This window comes from Equus asinus, chromosome 24 (assembly GCF_041296235.1).
Source record: "Equus asinus isolate D_3611 breed Donkey chromosome 24, EquAss-T2T_v2, whole genome shotgun sequence".
NCBI classification, from domain to species: Eukaryota; Metazoa; Chordata; class Mammalia; order Perissodactyla; family Equidae; genus Equus; species Equus asinus.
The window spans coordinates 54,420,355-54,441,795 of NC_091813.1; the positions used below are offsets into that span (position 1 = coordinate 54,420,355).

The 21,441-nt window shown below is 36.6% G+C and overlaps 2 long non-coding RNA genes across 2 annotated transcripts in view; one reads left to right on the top strand and one right to left on the bottom strand.

Annotated features, from left to right (window-relative positions):
* Positions 1–21,441, bottom strand: part of LOC139041847 (uncharacterized) — a 257,958-nt gene that overhangs the window by 157,815 nt on the left and 78,702 nt on the right. The window lies entirely within an intron of this gene.
* On the top strand, positions 5,429–13,189 carry LOC139041784 (uncharacterized). Its single transcript, XR_011497700.1, has 3 exons — positions 5,429–5,509; positions 11,913–12,091; positions 12,890–13,189. It is a non-coding gene; the product is annotated as an uncharacterized lncRNA (long non-coding RNA).

Here is a 21,441-nt window from a genome sequence, read left to right on the forward strand (position 1 = left end):
AATGGATTTTGACAAACGCATGTATCTGTGTAATGCATCCTGTCATCAAGACGTAAAATAGGGAGGGGCCGGACGGGTGGTGCAGCGGTTAAGTTCGCATGTTCCGCTTCTCTGCGGCCCAGGGTTCACTGGTTCGGATCCCGGGTGCAGACATGGCACCGCTTGGCAAAAGCCATGCTGTGGTAGGCGTCCCACGTATAAAGAAGAGGAAGATGGGCATGGAGGTTAGCTCAGGGCCAGTTTTCCTCAGGAAAAAGAGGAGGATTAGCAGTAGTTAGCTCAGGGCTAATCTTGCTCAAAAAAAAAAAAAAAAACGTAAAATAACCTCCCCACAGAAAGTTTCCTTACTCCCCTCTGTAATCGGTACTTGCCTCCATCTCCACCCTCAGAGACAAAAACTACTCTTTTTTTCCCTCTCAAAATAGGCTGTGCTTGTCTGTCCTGGAATGTCATAAAATGGGTTTTCATTGTATTTGGTCTTTTGTGTAAGGCTTCCTTCATTCAGTATAATGTTATTGAGACTCATGCATGTTGTTGCATGTATTAGAAATTTGTTTCATTTTATTGCTGAGTAGTTTTCTATTGTATGCATTGACTACAATCTGTTTCTCCTTTCTCACGCTGAGGTACACCGGGACTGTTTTTTGTGTAGTTTTTGGATTTTATGCTTAAAGCTACTCTAAACATTCATATATACATCTTTTGGGGTGGACAATTTCAATTCTCTTAGCTAAGCTCCTGAGACTGGCATTGCAAGGTAATGGAGTAGGGCATCTTTAATTGTATAAGAGATTGCAAAAGCTTTCAAAGTGGTTCCACCAGTTACATGCCCACCATGAGAGGATGCTCCACAGCCTCACCGACAGCAACTGTTCAAAGACTTCAATTTTAGTCATTTTGATGATTGTATAGTGATATCTCATTGTGGTTATAATTTTCGTTTTTCTGATGACTAATGACGCTTATTAGTTTTTTCGTGTACTTACTGGCCATTTGTATGCCAAATGTCTTTTCAATTTTATTGCTCTTTTCTTTTTTATTGGATTGCTTGCCTATTTGTTGTTGTGTTTTAGAAGTTCACTTTATATCCTGGACACCAACCATTTCTCGGATATATGTTTATGAATCCTATTCTTTTGACACTTAGCTATGTATTTAACTGGCTTTAAATATGGGTTTCTAGAACTTTTGTAGTGGGAAATTTTATTGGGGTATTTCACTTTTTGTATTACCTGATATTAGGGTGAAAACTTCGTTATCTTATCTGTCAGTAGGTATAACACTTTTCTGTTAACTTTGTAAGAAAAGAGTTTGGGAGGATAAATTATTATACAATGCTTACCTCAGTTGTATAAACAAGAGGCACAATAAAATGCTCTATTGCCAAATGATATAAAGGTTTATATAATTTAGCTCACATATATTAAATATTTAATGTGCCTCTATCTTTGAAAATATATAGTCTAGGTAAAGATAAATAGATAATATAATTAAACAGGCAACAATGTACAAAACCACAAATCAACAAATAAACATACATTTATGTCTGTTGGACATGTGTGGTCATTATACACAGTAGTTAAACATCACTGAAGGCGAATGTAGGCATAACCAGCATCATGAAGTTGAAATGGACCCTGAAGAACAATTTAGATGTAAAGAGAGAAAGCATTTGAGTAAATTCCCAGAGGCAGAAAGAAGCATGACACATTCCTGGGGTATTGCATTGGCACTTTGGAAAACAAAGTTGGAGTCAATACCAAGTTTTGAGATCTTTGCAAGTCAAGCCAAAGTACAAGAATTTGATGTAATAGGTGAGAGAGAATCAACATAAGTTAAATAAGTGTTGTATGAAGGTAATTTGAGGTGCTGCTAACAGGATGAAAGTGCTATTTTAAAAAGATTAATTGGGTAATACAGTAGGTAGCGAAAATTATGGAATGGAGGCTGAAAGAAATGGCGGTGATTCAAACTTAATAGGAAAGAAGACTTGGCCGTGGTTAAGGCTGTGGGAAGAGAGAGAAATGCATGGTAGTAGACGCTGTTCAAAGAAAAGAAGAACCAAGGTGTTTAGTGACTGACAGGAAAGACGTATGAATGATGGTAAGTCATCTTAGTTAATGAAATATGATAACTTTTAAAAAATCTCTAGAGGGGCTACAACAAAATCTTAAATTTAAACCAATTAAATAAATTTCCCAGCCCATGTAGACAGATGTAAATTATATAAAATCATATGGGCATGCAAATGTGACTCATCTCACACCTGCTTGTTTTCCACAGAAAGTGAGTATTAAGAGCACTATTTTGAGGAATTTAATCTGTTAATCTGAAAGTGGGAGTATCCTATAGAGGAATCTTTTGCCTTTCTTATTGGTTGTGCTTCCTTTGTTATTTTACTGCTTATTGTCAACCCTCCAGGGCTTCTCTCAACACCTGCTGTGTTCTTTGAAAGTGATTTTGCTGTTTAGCGTTTCTTATTTTAATACGTGAACAGCTGGTAAAGGTTTGCTTTAGAAATCCTCTAGTCACAGAGTTCATCTGCTTCTAGTATTTTACTTTCCAACTCTACATTATCCTCCTGAGTTATAGGACAGTGATATTTTAGCAACAGAAAACAATTACTTCTGATGAATCTTTAATATTCACGATGATAATCAAGAGGATTTATGGGGTACCTATTTTTTGCTCAATACTCTGATGGGCCCTGAGGAGGAGGAAGATATACAATTTCATTCTTGTTCCGAGAGAATTTACAACCTAGTTGGGAAAAAATACTAAAACTCAAACAGAGTGTACAATACAAGGTGGTATAGCATTAAAATTGTTATTGTATGGTTTTACAGAGAGAAAGAAATGAGGGCTGAAGAAAAGAGAAAAGGTTTCATAGACGAGATGTAACTTGAATAAAGGATAGGTTTTGGGAAGATAGCAGTTAAATCATCCATCATTATAGCCAAGGGAGATACAAAGTAGGTCATCTTGGGGCACTCTTACTTCTTTTTATTATTTTATTACAATTTACTCCAAAGTTATTCTTTGTTTCTTTTTTTCAGGTTAATATAATCTTTATCAAATTCCTTTAGTTAAATTATAAACTAAAATGTTTTTGATTTTCTAGCCTTGATTAATAAGGACTTGATTTCTGAAGAGTAGGAGGTGCCATTTTGTACTTGTCTATTGAGGAATTGTCCACTGTTAAGAAAATGTCTGATAACTTTTTACTAAGTTTATTTTATTGACTTTATTTGGAGGAATTAGGGAGGAAATATTTGAGCCGTTAAACCTAAGCAGCAATTTTCCTCTTTCATTTATAATGAAAATTTTAGCCCATAAAATGTGCATCATTTTAACACAAAATACCAATTTCTCATTTCATTTAGTATTTCCCCATAAAGAAAAAAAATACATGAGTTTCACAAATATAGGTTACGAACTTATTTTTATATTGATAAATCAATTTGCCCTTCTTCTTGATGCTTCATATAAGTAGTACTATAAATACAGGTTAAGCAGTCAAGTATTTGTTTAAGGAAGATAATTCCATGGCAATTTCTTCACCCAGCCACTAATTTACCATTTATCATAGCCCATATTTAAGTTAAGTAGATGTTTAAATCACTTTGTTTAACACAAAGATGAAATTAATTTTAAAAAACTAACAATACTCTCATTCATCTGAAGATTGTGTTTTAAAATATATTGAAAAAATAAAAGGATTCTTTTGGTCTACCAAAAATAATATCATTACTGATCATTGGGCAACCAAAGAGAAACATGGAGTACTCCCATATTTCAGCGTTCCATGTAAACCCTATGCTTTCCCGCACTCAGAATGCTAAGTAACCTCAGGACTCTGAAGTTACAGAAGAAAATTAAGCAGTACAGAGAGAGTCAATTCTGCTACACGCTCTTTCTCACTCAAAATTTTATCAAGGTGTCTTTTTAGAGCAATTGTAGAACTTGAGGCTATAATTTAAGAGGGACCTCCATCCGCCCAATGTAGAATGATATGCTCATTGCCGATTCACTGGAACCTATTTCCACCATGATTTCAAGCACATTGTAAACGTAGGGGACAAATACCTACTGAGCCATCCACTTCTAAAACATGGAATATGGAAGTCATGGAGGACTTCTTCAGCATCCACACTGACTCAGTCGCTTATTCTATTGATTTTACATCCTGAGTATCTCAAATTTATTCTCTTTGAAATTAGATCCCCATTATGGTCTTGGTTCAGCCCCCAATCATCTTTTTTCATAGACTATAGACATAAGCAAATTGTCCTAAAATTGAGCATAAGCATGCTATTCTGACAACAGAGGGAATAGATAGCTGACCAGGTCTGTAGATGTAGACATCAGCATCATCTCTCTCCACATACACACATATATACACGCTTGTGTGTGTCTATACAAAAACCCAAATATATGTGTGTGTGTGAATATGTGCTAAATAGAATTTACCAGTTTGCTAATTCCAGCAGTGGTGAAGGCTCAGGGATAATCAATATCCTTTTCTTTATTTGTGCTGGTTCTGTATTCCCTCTAATCCTTCCTGCCTATTTCTCCTTTCTATGCTCGACCACACTGCCCTATGGCAATATCAGAAACCATATGCTAATGGAAGAGACTGGGAAACTGCTGCATATCTATTCTTTACAATATAGAGACTTTATACCTTGAATACAGCTTTTGATCATCTGCTGTATTTTATGGTTTTATCTGTTCTTCTCCTATTTTGCTATTTCACCTGCGGCAAGTTAAAATCTCAATCTCAATCTCAAGATATGCAAAATCCACCTTCGATTCAAATGTGCTCTGCAAAATCTTTTCAATCTTTGAATAACTTTCTCAAATATCTTTTGTTCTGCAGGTGAAATGGAAGGAATATTAAAGACCTTCTTGAATCTGGAGGAGAAGTTATTTTCCAGGCTTAATATTGCCAGGACACATCTTGCCACCATTCCTAAGAAGTATTTTTTTTCTTCTTTTCTTGCATTTTTTCTTTCCCATCATTAAGCTTAGCATCCCAGTTTTCTGTCCTCAAACTCACATTTCTCATCATGAAGTAAGTAGTGGTAAATGCTTTAAAGATCCTTTAACATCCTAATATTCTACAATTCTAAGATTAGGAGGATTTCTTTACATTGGAGTTAACAGCTTAATTTATTGCTTAATTTTGAATTAATAAATTGTTTTGGGTACTAATCTGAGTAATCGGTCTTCTAACTTTTTCATGTTCTCTTGCTTTCCTTTAATTGCAAATACTTTTTTCTGTGTGCATGTAACTAAAATTTATCCTGTATTATAGTTGTGTACAGATGACAACAGGCAAATATATCTGCTCTTGAAAAGCACCAAGCAAATTATACTCCCTGATATGCCCATGACCCAGGTATAATCAGGATTCACATTTGCATGTCTCTTCTTTCAGGTCCTATTTTCAGCACATCCCCTTTCTCACCGGTAAATGTGACCAGTCTGGAGTGACTGCAGACTCACCGTATGTACTCTTTAAAATTTTTTTATTAGATGTTTTTCAGTCATGTAGAGATTTTCTATGAATCTTTTTTATTAACTGTTTTTAATCTCCTTTCATCTATTTATTAAGATATGAGTACTTAGACATCTGGACATTTTAGACAGCTCTGTAAAAAACTGAGAGCATTGAGGGGGCCAACACAACTTTCCAGCTGATTGAATGGAAGTTTTAGTGTTTTATTTGATTCCATAGATATTTGCTGAACAATAGTGTCAGTTAGATTGAAATGCTAAAATGGACCTCAGGATGCAATATTAGAAGTGAAATGCACTCACAAGAAATAGAGGTAGGAAATAATTTTCCCCTAGTATTGTATGTTTCCACATTTGTCTGAAATTCAGTTTATTGGTGGGTAGAGGGTTGATAGAGAGAGGAAAAAAGAACCAAGTACATATAAATGCAAATTACCTAAACAGGAATCAATAATTATGAATGAGAAACCACTGGCTACTATTTATCAAATCATCACATTATTATACAATAGAAGAAAAGGACTTTATGTGGATATTAATATATGATATATATACACAAAACGTGTAATGCTTGTCAAGCTGTATTTTTAGTATGCAGAAAATGTTCAACAGCTCGGCCGTGGAAGGGATCAACCACCTTTCCAGTGGAATCCTAGTCTAAGGGCAGAAAGGCTCTCACCAGTTGTTGGAAAAAACTGCTATCCATAGGGAAAGGGAAGATACAAGCGTCTCTGGAAAGAGTCAGCTACAGCCTAAATTGATTAGATCTTTCCGCAGAATTTCCTAAGTTTTCTAATTACAGAAGCCGGCTAGCAAACCACGTGGATTGATTCCATGTCTACCATGTTGATTTAGTTTTGTGTCTTTGGGAAACTTATTTGACCCCTCTACGTCTCAATCTCATTAGTAAAATAAGGATGATAAAAGAATCTATCTAGTGGTGTGCTGATAAATGTTTACCAACTGGCTTTCTGAGGGGAAAAAAGCTATACATTGTAGTGTTTATTGATTTCCATGGTGTAAATAATTCCACCATGGCCACATTCAAACTACTACAATTTGATATCAACTGATTTACAAAATCCCTGAAAATTTAACTACTGGTGCTCATAAGCCAGAACAAGCCTGCTCTCACACATCTCTATATCTACCTCATAAGGCTATTGCTAGGATTAAGCATGCAAACATATGCAAAGTACTTAACTGCACTGCTTAGCACATATTAAGAGCTAAAGTATATTAACTCTTATTGTATTGGTTGCGATCATTTTCATCCACAACTCTAATTATGATTACGTAAAAAAATATCATTTGATTACTCTGTTTTTTAAATATTTTTTTAGAAAGTCCTCTTGCTTTACAAATTTCTAACTGAACAATATTCATAAAATATCTCTTATTTTATGTTATGTTATCTCTTATGAACACCCAAAGTTGCAAACTTTTATTCCAGTGAACTTTGGAAAATTAGTTCTGGTTATGTAGGAGAATTATTTCGTTTTCCTCATTAGCTTTATTTTTTTAATTATTATTATTTTTTTTTTAGGAAGATTAACCCTGAGCTAACATCAGCCACCAATCTTCCTCTTTTTTCCTGAGGAAGGCTGGTCCTGAGCTAACATCGGTGCCCATCTTCTTCTACTTTATATATAGGATGCCTGCCACAGCATGGCTTGAAAATCGGTGCATAGGTCTGCACCAGGAATCCAGACTGGTGAACCCTGGGCTGCTAAAGTGGAACGTGCAAACTTAACCACTGTGCCACCAAGCTGGCTTCTCATTAGCTTTATTGAACTTAAATCAAGTTATCAGAGAAAATTCAACAATGAGTTTTTTTGAGGTGTTTTTGGAATGTATCTTTACACTATAGATAATGTTGATTACACTACAGATAAAGTGCTTATCCATAGAAATTCATCTTGAAAAATTATCAGTCTACTAGCATACGCCTAAAAATTAGTTCCTAAGGTACAGATCCTTACTACCAAGAATGAGATACAAGTTACAGTCTTTTACCAAATCATAATGACACAACTTTGTGTTTCTTTTATTTTATTTAAAAAAATCATTTTTATATAAAAGTATTATCACTGAGAAATTTATAATTTGGAAATTAGTGCACAGATATAATAAAATTCCGAAATGGAAGGAAAACAGTTTCGCTTAATCCTTTTTTATGACTATAACCTTATATGAATAATTATTTCCAGATAAGATTTGTGAAACTAGCCGTAAGGTGGAATTTTGATAGAGAACATCTTGTATTAAAATAATATAATTGGTAAAATATCTGGCTAAAAGATCTTGCTAGAGCAGTTTTACCTAAAAACTAGGATACCTGGAACAATAGAAATGAGTAAATTCTTGGGGACATCAAAATAGACTCTTGGAATCAGGTATCCTGAACCATCAAGGAGTTATGATAGTATGATAAAATTTGATCATGTGTTCAAAAATATTTATTGAATTCACATCAAAATTAGCAAAATACTAAAGATCAGACCCAGAATATAGATGTAGTTTATTACCAATTTAGACACATGTATCTTTCACCTCAGATTTTAAATTGAGTCATTTGTTGCTATATTAGCTGACAAACATATCTTAAAAATCAGTTTCTTACTTAGCTCATTTACCTTGACTATAGCTTAAAAATATCAGCAGGCTCACAGACACAAAAATACTGACCTATAAAGTTTGCCTAATACCTCTTTACATTTGTAAATTCAGCTCTTTCTCCCCTGCAGTAATTTTTATATATGTTTGCTAGCATTATAATCCAAAGAGCTATGTGGTGTCCTTTCCGGGTCTTGGTGTTTTCCATGAGTGATGGGGACAATTAGTCTATATATTGAAGGTTACATCTCCACACATCAATGACCAATAAAACCTCTAGGAAATGGAACCCATTCACCAGACTACAATTAATCAGAGCTGTTTTGACACTTATTTTTAGAGCAAAGAGACAAATCACAAGAGACAGTGTGCAAATAAGTATAATCAGTTTGACTGAACAGTCTTGACTCATCAGGGTATAAACATGGGACAATTTTATTTTTCCAATAACTTCTATGAACTCTGATCTGTTATCCATCCCTCACCCTTTTTCAGCTGAATGGCACTCATCTTTAGTGACAGCTCAGTCTGATTCTATACATTTTTCTGTCACCTTCATTTTTTAAAAGTGTCATTCCAGTCCTTAAGACCCAGTCATCTTCATTTTAAAACTAAGTATCACCATGATTATTTAATCCCAGTCAACCTTTCGCATTGTTTCCCAGAAGCATAGAAAATTCATGCATCTTTGCTGTGCTGCTTCTGCATCCTTGTCTTATCTTTGTCATATTTTAGGAATATCACAATCTATGCCCAGGTACATTCATACCACAGACTTAGAACTTTATTTGGCCCAAGGAGAATTAGCTTCATTATGTGTTTAATTACCATCTCTATTAAAATAAAATACAAAATGGATACCAGCTTTGAAAATTCCCTGGGCAGACAAAACCAGTTAAGTTGAAATCCAATTTAGCCTATCCTGCGATATAAGCGAAACTTAACGTGGGCTGTTTTCTTGTAAAAGCTTCTGAAAGTCAGGAATGAAACCTAAATTGTTTTCCAAAAATAGCATAAGATTACCACCTTTAACCGATCCTCTGTCTGGGGAAAAACCCCAATGCTATAACCAATCATTATGAAGATTAAACACCTTCTGCATTTCCAGTATATAAGATTTCCTACAGCAACAGGCCTCTGAGCTTCATTCCACTGCTGGTTCGGAGACTCTCAGTTCATGAACTGTTACTACATACACAATAAACTTTCACTACATACAATTTTATTGATCTGGGTTTTTTAAAACAGTTTTTGGATTTTGACATCTCCGTATGTTTTATTTTTTTTCTCTTTCCTTCTTTCCAGAACCCTGGTCTCCTGGAACCACCACCCAGATTTCTCATCTTTTCCACTACATTTGTTATCTCTTTATGTTTTTTGCTCACTGCTTCAAATATGTTTTGCACTTAATATTTGAGGCCACCAATTAGAACTCAAAATTAATTGTTTTTTCTTTGTATTATTTCATTTAATTGTTTAGTAGGGAACTATTGTTAGGTTTTGAAAAGTCCTTTTCATTCTACTCTTGGATCTGAATCACTGAAATGATTCGAATATTTCTTTATTCAGGCTTTCATACATCTCCCCAACAATCTTATTTCACTGGATGTACGTAGTTTCTTCCACCTAAATTTCCGCACTCTAACAGATGGAACCTTAATATGTTGCCTTTTTTCTCCGTAACTTTACAGATCTTGTTGTATTCCATCACCTCCCAGGTTTTGGGAGGTAAAGTGTCCTCTACCCCCAGGGATTGCTAGTGTAGATGCAGCAGACTGCTGTCCCCTGCTGGGGTAATGGCAGCAAGTCCCACTGTTCCCTTGTCTCCTTGCTCTTCTGGCATTTGGACAATGCGGAGACCCAGCCACCCAGCTCCTTCTCAGTCTCTTGGGAGACAAAGAGACGAGGCACCCTCATGGGGGAAGTGTGCAGTGATGTCAACTTTTCTCAGTGGGAGTCCACAGATCTCTGCTTCATGCTCTTCCCAGGATGTAATTTTGTCTTCTCTCCACAGCATCCTTGAAGCCGATCTTCAGAAGTTCACACAGCGCTCAAACCATTCTTTTTTCTTCCCTTTTCTTTTTTTCATTTGTTTTGAAGTTTAACTTTAAAAAGTAAGACAAAACAAAAATATTCTTTTTGGATTTAAACCCATTACATATCCATAGAGTACGCTACATACCTTCTTAGTATCTCCTTCTCAGTCCCAATCCCATGAATCATAACTTCCAACTGTGAGTAAGCGACCTGCGAGTTCCAGCTGCCAGTTAGAATGAAGCTGCACGTTTGTAACATGATAGCTCCCTAGGCTGTCCACACTACTGAGTTCCTTATCTTACTAATTAATAGCTTTATTAGTATGGAATATGTTCTTTCTGCTGCTAGCCTAACAATTTTGGCTTTTTTGCAATTTGAGTATTTTGCTGACACACTAGCTTTCAAAGGGACCAGCCATTTTCATTTAATGACTTAAAATCATATCATGGATATGGCAAAACACGGCAAAGTTAAAACAACATAAAAAGCAGTAATTTCCTCATAACTCCTTAAAAATGGTTTGTGCCTGAAAAATACACATCACCCCGGGAATTTTTTTTTCATAATTTCAAATCATGTAAGAGATAAGTTGCAAACAGTGTCTAAAGAGGACTGAGAAATTCAATGCTAATTTCATTCAAGCAAACAAGTAAACTTGAGATAAAAAATTAAGGGAGAATTGGAAGAGATCCTATCAATTCCCTTCCCAAAAAGTTATGATCACATATGTTTCAACAAAACAGTGATGTGGGGGAGGTCCAGCAGGTGATGCATTACAGGTCTCTAACATCCTTATTTCATCCATCCATAAAGAGAACAAGTCTAGGGGAAAATTATTATTCAAAGCTTTACTTTTATTAAAAGCCTGTGACAGCTGAAACAAAGAAAATGGTTGCTCTATCAGGCCAAATCACAGGGAAGGATTTTAATATAAGCTGGCCCGAGGCTGTTATCCTTCTACGAGATTCACTTTAAGATAAGAATCATAAATTATTAGAAATAATCACTTCCTTCACGCCTGGGAATAAATCTGCAGATAGTACAGATTATGGAGAAAAGTGTCCACAGACGTAGTTCATTTGTTGAATTCTTATCCTAAGATTTTATGTTCATTTCTAAACATAATGTTCCTTAATATTTTTTTGCCTAGCTTATTTTCATAAAGACGTTAGTGTGTATTTGAAAGGGTAATTCATCTGAAAGAGAGCTATTTGCTTCTGGCAGTTAACCACACCTTTTGAATGAAGCCTGGTGATCCAGTTTAGTGGATGGATAAATGACAGGTCAAGAGCTCCAAGTGCTGAATTTGCAACTTAAACAGAAACCAAACATGATCTATTTATTCATGTAAGAAGTGTTTATTTAGCAACTATTCTGAACTAGACAGGGCTGAGCATTAACAATTCAAATCATTTTTTCAGTGAATATCACCATTGCTCTGAAAGTTGCTACGGGTAGTATAAAATTCAAGTATATATTTGCAGCTTCATAATTTTAAACATATTCTTATATTTAAAAACAATGAGTGAGAGTATTATCTTTAGTAAAAAACTTTTAACTTTGGAATAATTTTTGAGTCCTAGAAAAGCTGCGAAGTAGTATGGAGCGTACCCTTATCCCCTTCAGCCAGCTTCCCCTAATATTAAACTATTATAGAGCCAACCACAGTTTGCAACAATCATAGACCAATTCGCAGTGGCCCTATTGTATCCTATTGTATCAATAACGAAATGTCAAAGTTATTTTCCAGGGGCGAGGAGCAAAACTGCATGAACAAAAACTGCAAGTCATGTCTCTGGAGGATGCTCAGAAGGTGGAAACCTTATCCTCGGATGATCTCGAGCCACCTAGGAACCAAAAGTTCCGTAACTACAGAACTCAACGTGAAGAGAAAGCGGAATGGGGAATCTAATAAGAAGTGAGGAGTCCTTTGATTTGTAGCACACCAGACTTATAAGACTGTTACACTGCCAGCCTCTAATCGGATTCTGCCAAGCTAGTGTTTCGAATAACCTCTCCCACTCCCAACTCCTTAAAAGTCTGTTCTTACTTCAATTTGGGGAGACAGATTTGAGCCTTGCCTCCTGTCTCCTTGCTGATTGACCTTGCAATAAAGGTCAGCTTTCTTCTCTCAAAAGTCAGCGCTGTAGTATTGGCTTCTACATGCGCTGGGCAGAAAATCCCTGCTCAGTAACAAGTTCATTTGTCAAAACTAGGAAATTAACATTAGTAGAATACTAATAACTAAGTTACAGCTTTTTATTCAGATTTGACTAGCTTTTCCACTTTTTCTCTTCCAGGATTTTATTCAGAATACCACATTACATTTAATCCTCTGGTCTGTGACAGTTTCTCACTTTCCTTCTTTTTCAGGCCCTTCACACTTTTGAAGATTACTAGTCAGGTATTTTGTAGAATATTCATCAATTTGGCTTTGTGTGATGTTTTTCTTAATTACATGCCATAGAGGTGTGGTGCCCTTCTCATCCACTGATATATCATAGAGAATAGATGATATCAACATTATTTATACTGGTAATGTTAACTTTGATCTCTTGGTTAAGGTGGTATCTGATAACTTTTCCCTTTCCATCTCTATTTGGTGGAAGTGAATCACCAAGTCCAGACCACGCTCAAGGGGAGTTGAATTAACCTCCAACTCCTAGAGGGGGAATTATTTTTTTTAATCTTTTGATTTTTTTTTTTTTTGAGGAAGATTAACCCTGAGCTACCATCTGCCGCCAATCCTCTTCTTTTTGCTGAGGAAGACTGGCCCTGAGCTAACATCTGTGCCCATCTTCCCCTACTTTACATGTGGGACGCCTGCCACAGCATAGCTTGCCAAGACGTGCAGAAGTCCTCACCTGGGATCCAAACCGGTGAACCCCGGGTCACCAAAGTGGAACGCGCACACTTAACGGCTGCACCACTGGGCCAGCCCCTTGATATTATATTTAAATATAATATGAAAGAGCATACTCAAAGATTTTAAAAATAAATTTATTGTCTTTCTTAAAAAGCATAGAATTGGCTTGTGTTTTCAACAGAAAGAGAGGACCACTAACCTATACCCTTTTCCTAAACAGGTAGAGATTTACTATTGGTATTCCTGGCAAGGATAGGTTGACCTCACTTTCTATACTATTGTAAGAGTCACAATATCCAACTAATTTAATCAAGTCAGTGGAACAACAATTAAACACCAAACCCACAAGTTATTGTTGTCGTTTTAGTTATCACATATAGATGGGCATGATTTATTTTCTTAACTTTCTCTTTTGAGAGTGAATGGGGGCACTATTTATATTCATGTTGAAACAGGAGATATAAACTGAGACATATTTTCTTCCTACAAAAAGAGCAACTACGTAATTGACTGAATTGCAAACTTTTCAAAAGTTTCCTTCAGAGTTATACAAATAAGAATTGTGACTACAAACAGGAATAAAGAGTTCATGGCACAGGGCGAGAGCATTTCGGCAGACTCAGGAGTCTGGGGTGATTTTGAGGCTTATGGGCCAAAGGATCACATTCTGAGACACATGGATAAATGTAGAGCAGTGGTCTCAAACTGCTGTCTCCCAGGCCACGCAGAACACACAGACGTGTTTTGTTTGGCCACTTGTGTTCAAAAAGCATTGCATTCCCTCCTAATGTTCAACTGCTGAAAACCTTCATATAAAAATCCAAGTTCCTGATTTTTTTGAAAAATTAAAAGATGTGGTGATGCTAGGCTGTCAGCCTACATGACTGTAGTCAGCGCAAGTTGAGTGATTGGGGCTCCCTTCTGTGGTTTCCAGGTTGCACCATTTCCCAGAGCTGCCCTCGCCCTTGGGCTCAGAGTTAGTGCCCTTCACCAACTCATAGGTGGCTTGCTTTCTTACTTTTCCTAAATGGGCTTTGTGGGCTTTTGAGCTTCTGATCTTCATCTGACATTCATACGCGAATGTCTTTAAGATGACAAAGTCTGAGGTGAGTTTGGGTGTCTTACTGACCGTTTCCCTGATGGACTTGATGTCAGCGCTCATCCTGAAGAAAGATGTATATCAGAGACTTGGAAGCCAACAGCATGAGTTACGTTTTATCTGTCCACTCAGGGAAAGATATTTTGCACATCCACTGTTAACCTCATCTGAAGCAGTGGTTCTCAACCCTAAATCAACATTAGAATCACTTGAAGAGCTTTCATAAAATTAATTAAATTAATTGTCAACATATTTGGAGTGAGACCCAGGCTCAGAGCTTCTTATAAACTTCCCAGTTTGATCTAACATACACTAGTATTGATATCCACTGATTTAGTTACCCTCTATATTTGGGAAAATGAAGAGGGAAATTTTTTAAAAATTTGCTGCTGCCCAGATCCACCACAGCTCCAAACAAGGCAGCCTTCTCATCTGTGTGTCTGAGAGAGAGACAAGAAGCCATTAACGCTACAGGCACACTTTGACATCTCACATCTTGTCGCTTATCTTTATTCCTTTCTGCACAATAATTCCAATATCTGTCCTATTTTTCTTATTCCTCAAGTCATCTGCCCAGCTGCCATTCACATTGAAAACTCCTCATGACCTCTGCATCCCATCCTACTTTTTGATATGATGGGTATTTCTAAATAATCCTGTTGTCTATTTGATTTCCTATCTTAATCCCCACAATGACCTTTATTGTCCTCAGCATAATAACAACGCAAGGCACATTCAGCTTCCAAGTCCTACATTAGGTCTCTCAGCACTAGCATCTCTTATTTATAGACTTGACTTTCCTATCTGCCCCGAAACTCCTATCCACCCTTTAAATTCACCTTTTGTAAAAACCTTTGACTGTTGGCAAATGCTTTGACTATTTTAAACATCTTCAAAAATTTAATCACAGCAGCAATGTCTCATGTAAATATGATCACATTTTAATAATTTTACATTTTAATCTATTTTTAAGGGCAGGATACTCTCTTAAATTTAGAATAATCCATTGTTTAATGTCCTGTTCAATTGCAAAACAGCTGGATTTTGCCACGTGGTCCTTGCTCTTTAATATATGAATAGATTCTCCCAGCCTCTAGATTCTCCAAAATATATGATCTATCTATGAAAGATATGGAATATCATTTTTCTTTCACCTCAAACAGTTGGAGAATTATAGGGTCTAGCACAGGATTAACACCTTTGGTAGAGGTCATGCATGAAAATTAAAATACCATTTTTCATTGTGCTGTGTTATACATTGCTACTGAAGCTGCAGAGAAGTTCTCATTACTTCTCTTCAAAAACATTGTAAATTTTGTTAATGCCAGCATCCTGCCATGAATGCCAATGCACTATTTGATATTTTTACACTCTGAATTTTTCCCTTTCGTAGAATAAAGGGTAAATGGATCAAGTCTTGACCTATATATTATGACCCCATCTAAATATCCTTTCTTTAGAAAATGGTCTGTGTATATGTAAGCACTAATCTGTAAAATATTTCTGTCCTCACTACTTTTACAAAAGCCACTAATTCAGAAATGCAGCTGAGGCATCCATATACATTTTAATTAGAGTAAATCATGGATCAGTGGCAATCCGTTTTGTGCTCAATGACATTGTCTCAGTTGATAGTTTGTGTCCAAGGACATTGTCTTAATTGATCATTTTAACCTCAATCCAGAACGTTTACCTGCTAATTCTAAGAATGTCAAAGAATCTGGGTAAATACATTTAACAGTACATTTAAATTAAACCATACAAGTCTTTGGCTTTAGTCTCAGTTTCAATCAAGTCCCCAAGGAAATAGAAGGCAACCCTTTGGTATCCAATGTAGGCTGGTAATTCAATATCTGCAAAGTACAGTTTCAAAAAATATTTTTGCAATTATTTTTCCTCATCCACATTAAGGGTCTAAAGATGTGTGGTAGGAGAATGAGGTGCACTTTGAGATCCACCATGAGTAAAGGGCAGGCTGGAATGGCTTTTTTGTATGTCAGGCCAGGGGAAGGGGCTCAATGAGACCATGAGAAAAGCTTGTATTGTGACCCCTGGAGCTGTGGCTCAGAGTAGACTAATAGTCACACATGTATGACAATCTAAGGGACAGTCACCGTAGCTGCTCAGAGAGTAGCACTGGGATTAGGCTTTACTTTGAGGCTTTGTCAGGGATAAGGATAGATAACTGGTCGCAATGGACCAAATGTGCCCACAGCATGATGAAATAATCCTCATCTTTATTGTTCTCCAAAAAGATCCCCTAGAATGGTAGAAAGAACTCAGCACAAAGCAGGTGGAAGTGGACCACAGCTTGTTGAGTGCTAGCGATAGGTATAAAAACAACTATGCAGATGGAGATCCTGTGACTAGGGGAGCTTCAAGTTAGAAATTCCTATCAGTGAGGAGTCTCAAAGTGTCCCTTAAAGTTCCTAATTGGAATACTTGTTAAGTCCAGAGGAGGCAAGGCCAAACCATTTAGTCTTGGAAAATTCATAAATGTTTCACCCCTTACTGCCACTTCTTCTCTTCCACTGCTCACCCTCCAACCACCTTCAAACCAAAGAAGCCAGAGGCAGCCTTTTGAATGGGAAGCAGAGGCGGGCAAATGGAGGAGAATTTACTTAATCGTTTCCTCAGGAGTGTCATCCTCAGACAGCCTGTGCTAGAGAAGGAGTGAAGCCATAAATTAAAAAGCAACAGGCACTTGATCATTATTCTAGACTGGACATTGTCATTACTGAACTGAGACTTCTTTTTTGTGAATAAAGGTCATCAAACTTTTTGATTACCTAAAAATAACCACAAATGTCATGAGACTTATCCTAGGCTTCATCTAAGTTGCTGAAAGACTAACCAACTCCTCAAGGTGGGTTTATAAAATCAGCGGGAAACTGAATTAAGGTGTTTTCTGGTGATCCACTCCTGCCACTTCCACAGAACAGTGAGGATCATCGTGTGAAACACCCTCCTTGGAGCAAAGTCATTCATAAGGATATATCATGGTATACCAGGGTCGGGCCTGCTGAGGGTGGTGTTTTCACACTGCATTGTGACAATGACCCTGCAGGTAGGATTGGCAGATTTAGGAAATAAAATAAAGGAGCCCAGGTTAAATTTGAATTTCAGAAAAGTAAGGAATACTTACTTTCAGTATATCCTAAATATAGCACAGGACCAACTTACATTAAAAAAATATTTGTATGTTTTTCTGAAACTCAAATTTACCTGGTGTCTTGTATTTTTATCCGACAACCTTAAGAGGGCCACTTGCAGTCACTGGAGAAAAGCAAGGAATAGACTCCTGAAGGCCTGCTGTGATGAAAGGTTGTGAGTGGCCAGGGTTATATGAGGTGTTCAGGAAGGGAGCAGAGATATGGAAGGAAAGAAAACAGAAAGAGAGGAAATTATGAGAAATGGCTAAGGCAGATAGCACATTCCCAAGATGTAGGAGGTAAAATGTGACATCATTTAAAACTTAACATTTCTTTAAAATAAATAAGAGTAGTAAATGATGGTGAGGGCCTGGGATGATAAGACAATATTGTCCTACATTTTCTAAAAAATTGCATTCTGCCTACAGAAATCATGAAAACAAAGGTTTTCATAGACTTTTGATAGATGGGCCCTGTCAGTATTCTGTTTTTCACTGTCTCTCAATGTCATGCTTACTCTTCCTTGTTTTTCGAACAGCGAATTTTGTGTGACTAAAGTTCAGCTTGTGATTCACTATAAGGTCTGTTTTATGTCTTTCTGCAGAGTCTTATATAGACGTCCATTCTCCCAAGATTTCTTTTATCTCAGTTAAACTTTTGTTCCTATATGCATCTCTTTCAACTTACTCTTACTGAGCTTGATAAAATCACAGGAATACTGCCATTTTGTAAATTACAGGTTTCTATTAAATAAGTAAAGCTACCAGAAAACAAGCTTGCAATCAAAATTGAAATTTAATACTTAAATCGCGTGTTACTTTGATTTACATTCAGGCACATATTTCTTTATCAGTGCACCTGTAAATCAACATTATGGAAGCAGTGATCCAAGTATAAGAACAACTGAATATGCATAAACCAAATTGTGTTTGTAAATATGTAGATTGAGGTAGTAAACACCTTTAACACCAGTGAGAAATCTGCCACTGATTATACATAGGGCAGAAAGTAAGCATCTAGTTTTTAATAAATAGCTTAAGACGCTTGATAGCATCAGTGGTCCGAGGAAAGTTTGCATTTCATGCTGATAGGCTGGATAGAGTCTTTGATTGCAGATACAGAGATACGCATGCAGAATATAAATGCACACACAGTCATATTTACAATATGCTGTAAACTTGGAACAACTATTATTGACATTTAAAAGACTGAAAAATCAGTGTTACATAATTGAACTTTTAGGGTATCATCCAATAGCATTGTCCATTTTTATTCTTTCTTATTGGAAATAAAAATGAACGGGGCTATCAGGTTAGATGTGTTTTTAGTATACCGTTCAGTGACAAATAATAGCTTAGTACATTTTTTGTTCCAGGATAGCATCATCTGGGCAGAGCTGATTCCAGGTTTAAAGGATTTTTTGTGGCTAACAAGCTAAAGATAGTCAAGCCCCTGTCTGCCTCCCCTGACTCTGCTCAGGCTCGTCTCTACCTGCCGGGGTCACTGGGCCCCTTCTGTCAATCCGATGGCTCTTTTCACAGGGGACTTGGAAACCTCCAAGTCGACGGCATGGCTCTTCATCTCACAATGCCGAATCACTCCATTTTCCCAAAGAAACATCAAGGAAGCTCCTGTCTTTAGTTTTAAACTATTCTGATAGAAAGCAACAATCATCTACAATGAAGAATATCACGATGAAATGAAGAATGATCTCTTGTCAAAATCACAGAGCACTTTACAGAGCACTTTACACGTTTGAGTACAGGGAAAGGTATGGAGTAGTACATGCCAAGGGAGCATGGAGAGGGGGCAAGGAGGTTTCTTCACGTCTTTTGATTGTTACAATCATCATATTTTAATTTTAATTAAATAATTAAGAAAATTAGATGGAAATAAACACACGGCAAAATAAAAGAAGCAGGGAATTTTCTCCAGGCTGTGAATCTTCTGTTACAAGAGAACTTGGAAAGAGCTGCAGAAACTCAGTGAAAAACAAGCCTTTCTCAATCAAATTGCAGAAAGGACTTCTAAGAGACCTTGCTAGGTGACAAGGATGAGATGCCTGGGAAACACTTCTCTGTATTGCTTATATTTCTAAACCCCGAAAATGATACACAAATTTCAAAATCTCCTCTGCTAAAATAATAACTTGATGAAAAGAGACTAAAACCACATTCTACTTATCAATACTTGTCAATACCTGCTAGCTCTATTTTTCACTTGTAGACCCTAATCTATTCCAAAGCAAGGTTCTCTTACCAATTAGTATGACTACCTAGATCCAATAACATTCATAAATATTATAACCTAAAGGTGCAAAAGTGTTTTGCATATTATTTCATAAATATTCTTACAATATTATTGAAAGTACCAGGTTTTCTATCGATATATTTATATCTTCAAGACTTGGATAGTGCAATTGATGTTGGAATATTTGTTTTCTCTTGTTTAACTTAACATTTTTGTATGAAACTCTCTGTCATCTGATTCAGGATGAGGGGGGAGAAATAATTTTTATCTCATATATTGTACTCTTGGCTTGCCTTGGATCACATATAATATGTATTTATATAATCCTTTCTTCCCTTTTCTGTGCTTTTGCATGAAGGAAGAATTCCATAACACTTTTCTAAAACACAATGTAGTTTCCCTCATATCCCAAAGCACAACCGCTTAGATCACTGAGCATCGTGGATTACAGTCGTTCTGTGCACTAAGTACGAGACTGAGTCAGTGTAAGCCAGTTAGTGTTTAACCTGAAAAGCTAGCTTGTGTAAGATAAACTTCAATTTATGAAATATCCAGTGGAATGGAGGGAAGTTTCAAAGTTAATTTTTGATGGAACCTCTTAAAGTCCAACTTCAGTCAGCATCCTGAAGTTGATTGACTGGGTTTTTTCTCTAACAAGGAATTGATTCTGGTACAGATAGTTCACTTCTCAGCCGACCCTTAGTGGGCAGCAGCAAGTAGCTTGGAAAAGAACGAGCTGCCAGGAGCAAATTAATAAATATAAATAAACAAACCATCACACAAACAAGGGCTTCTACATTACTTCTCCTTGTTATTCTATTCAATATTTCCATTGAAATGAAACATTGCTTAGTGTCCTCTCTCAATCACATTTCAGACTTCATGATAGTGAAGCAGGGGAGTTAGGTTAAGCTTAATCCATGATATAAAATGTAGCTGGAAAAGTAGAGAAACAGGTCAGAGAAGGATTTATTTCCTTGAGGACAAGGTATGTTTACAAGGAAAAAAAAAAAACATCTTGAGGGAGGAGGGCTTAGGCAAATGCATTCAGTTCAAGGACAATACACTAGTGAGTGAGAGAGGGTCGTTCTGAGCCTGTCACAGCAGTCTCCGTTATAGACACCCGATCAGTAAAGAGGCTAGAACAGAAAAAAACAACAAAAAACTAAATGAGCTAGGACATAGAGAATGTAAGCACCAGAAGCACATTTTCAAAAGTTTCATCAGCAACTGGAAACAGGATTCTCTGTCCAGGCATCAAAGCACTATCCACAGGTACAGAGCCAGAGACGACAACAACTGAGGAGGCTGGCCCAAGTCATCCCCATCTTATCATTGTCAAGTAGACAGACTTCTGTGCAGTGTGGTCTGAAAGATTTGGGAAACAATCTATTGCTACAATCCTCACCTCCAACTGCAAGCACTTAGGCATGATCAAGAAGGGTTGATAAGGCACTGCCCACAATCCCATAATTCTACTCCTACGTATACTCAACATAACCTCCTTGCAAATGTTCACTATGGGATACTCACAAGAATGTTCATAGTTGTCATATTCACAACAGAAGAGATCAGGAACAATATATTTCATGATGAAACATTTTATAATATTAAAAATAAATTTAAAATAAGATGAATGCAATACACATACAACAGAAAGATCCTCCCAGAATACTCCAAGGAAGGATGAGCAAGAAAGGGACACATCCTGGAGGTCCCGGTGAAGGGAATAGTAAAGTGATTTTTTCCTAGGCCTAGAGAAAAAGTCGCAATAGACTATGAGTACATTGTATCCAAAACTTTCCTAGCTGTGACTTCCTAACCTCCCTTTCTCCTTCTTTGACCACATCCCCCATTATTTTGCTTCTCACATTGACCTTCTTTTGTTTCCTCCAAAACTC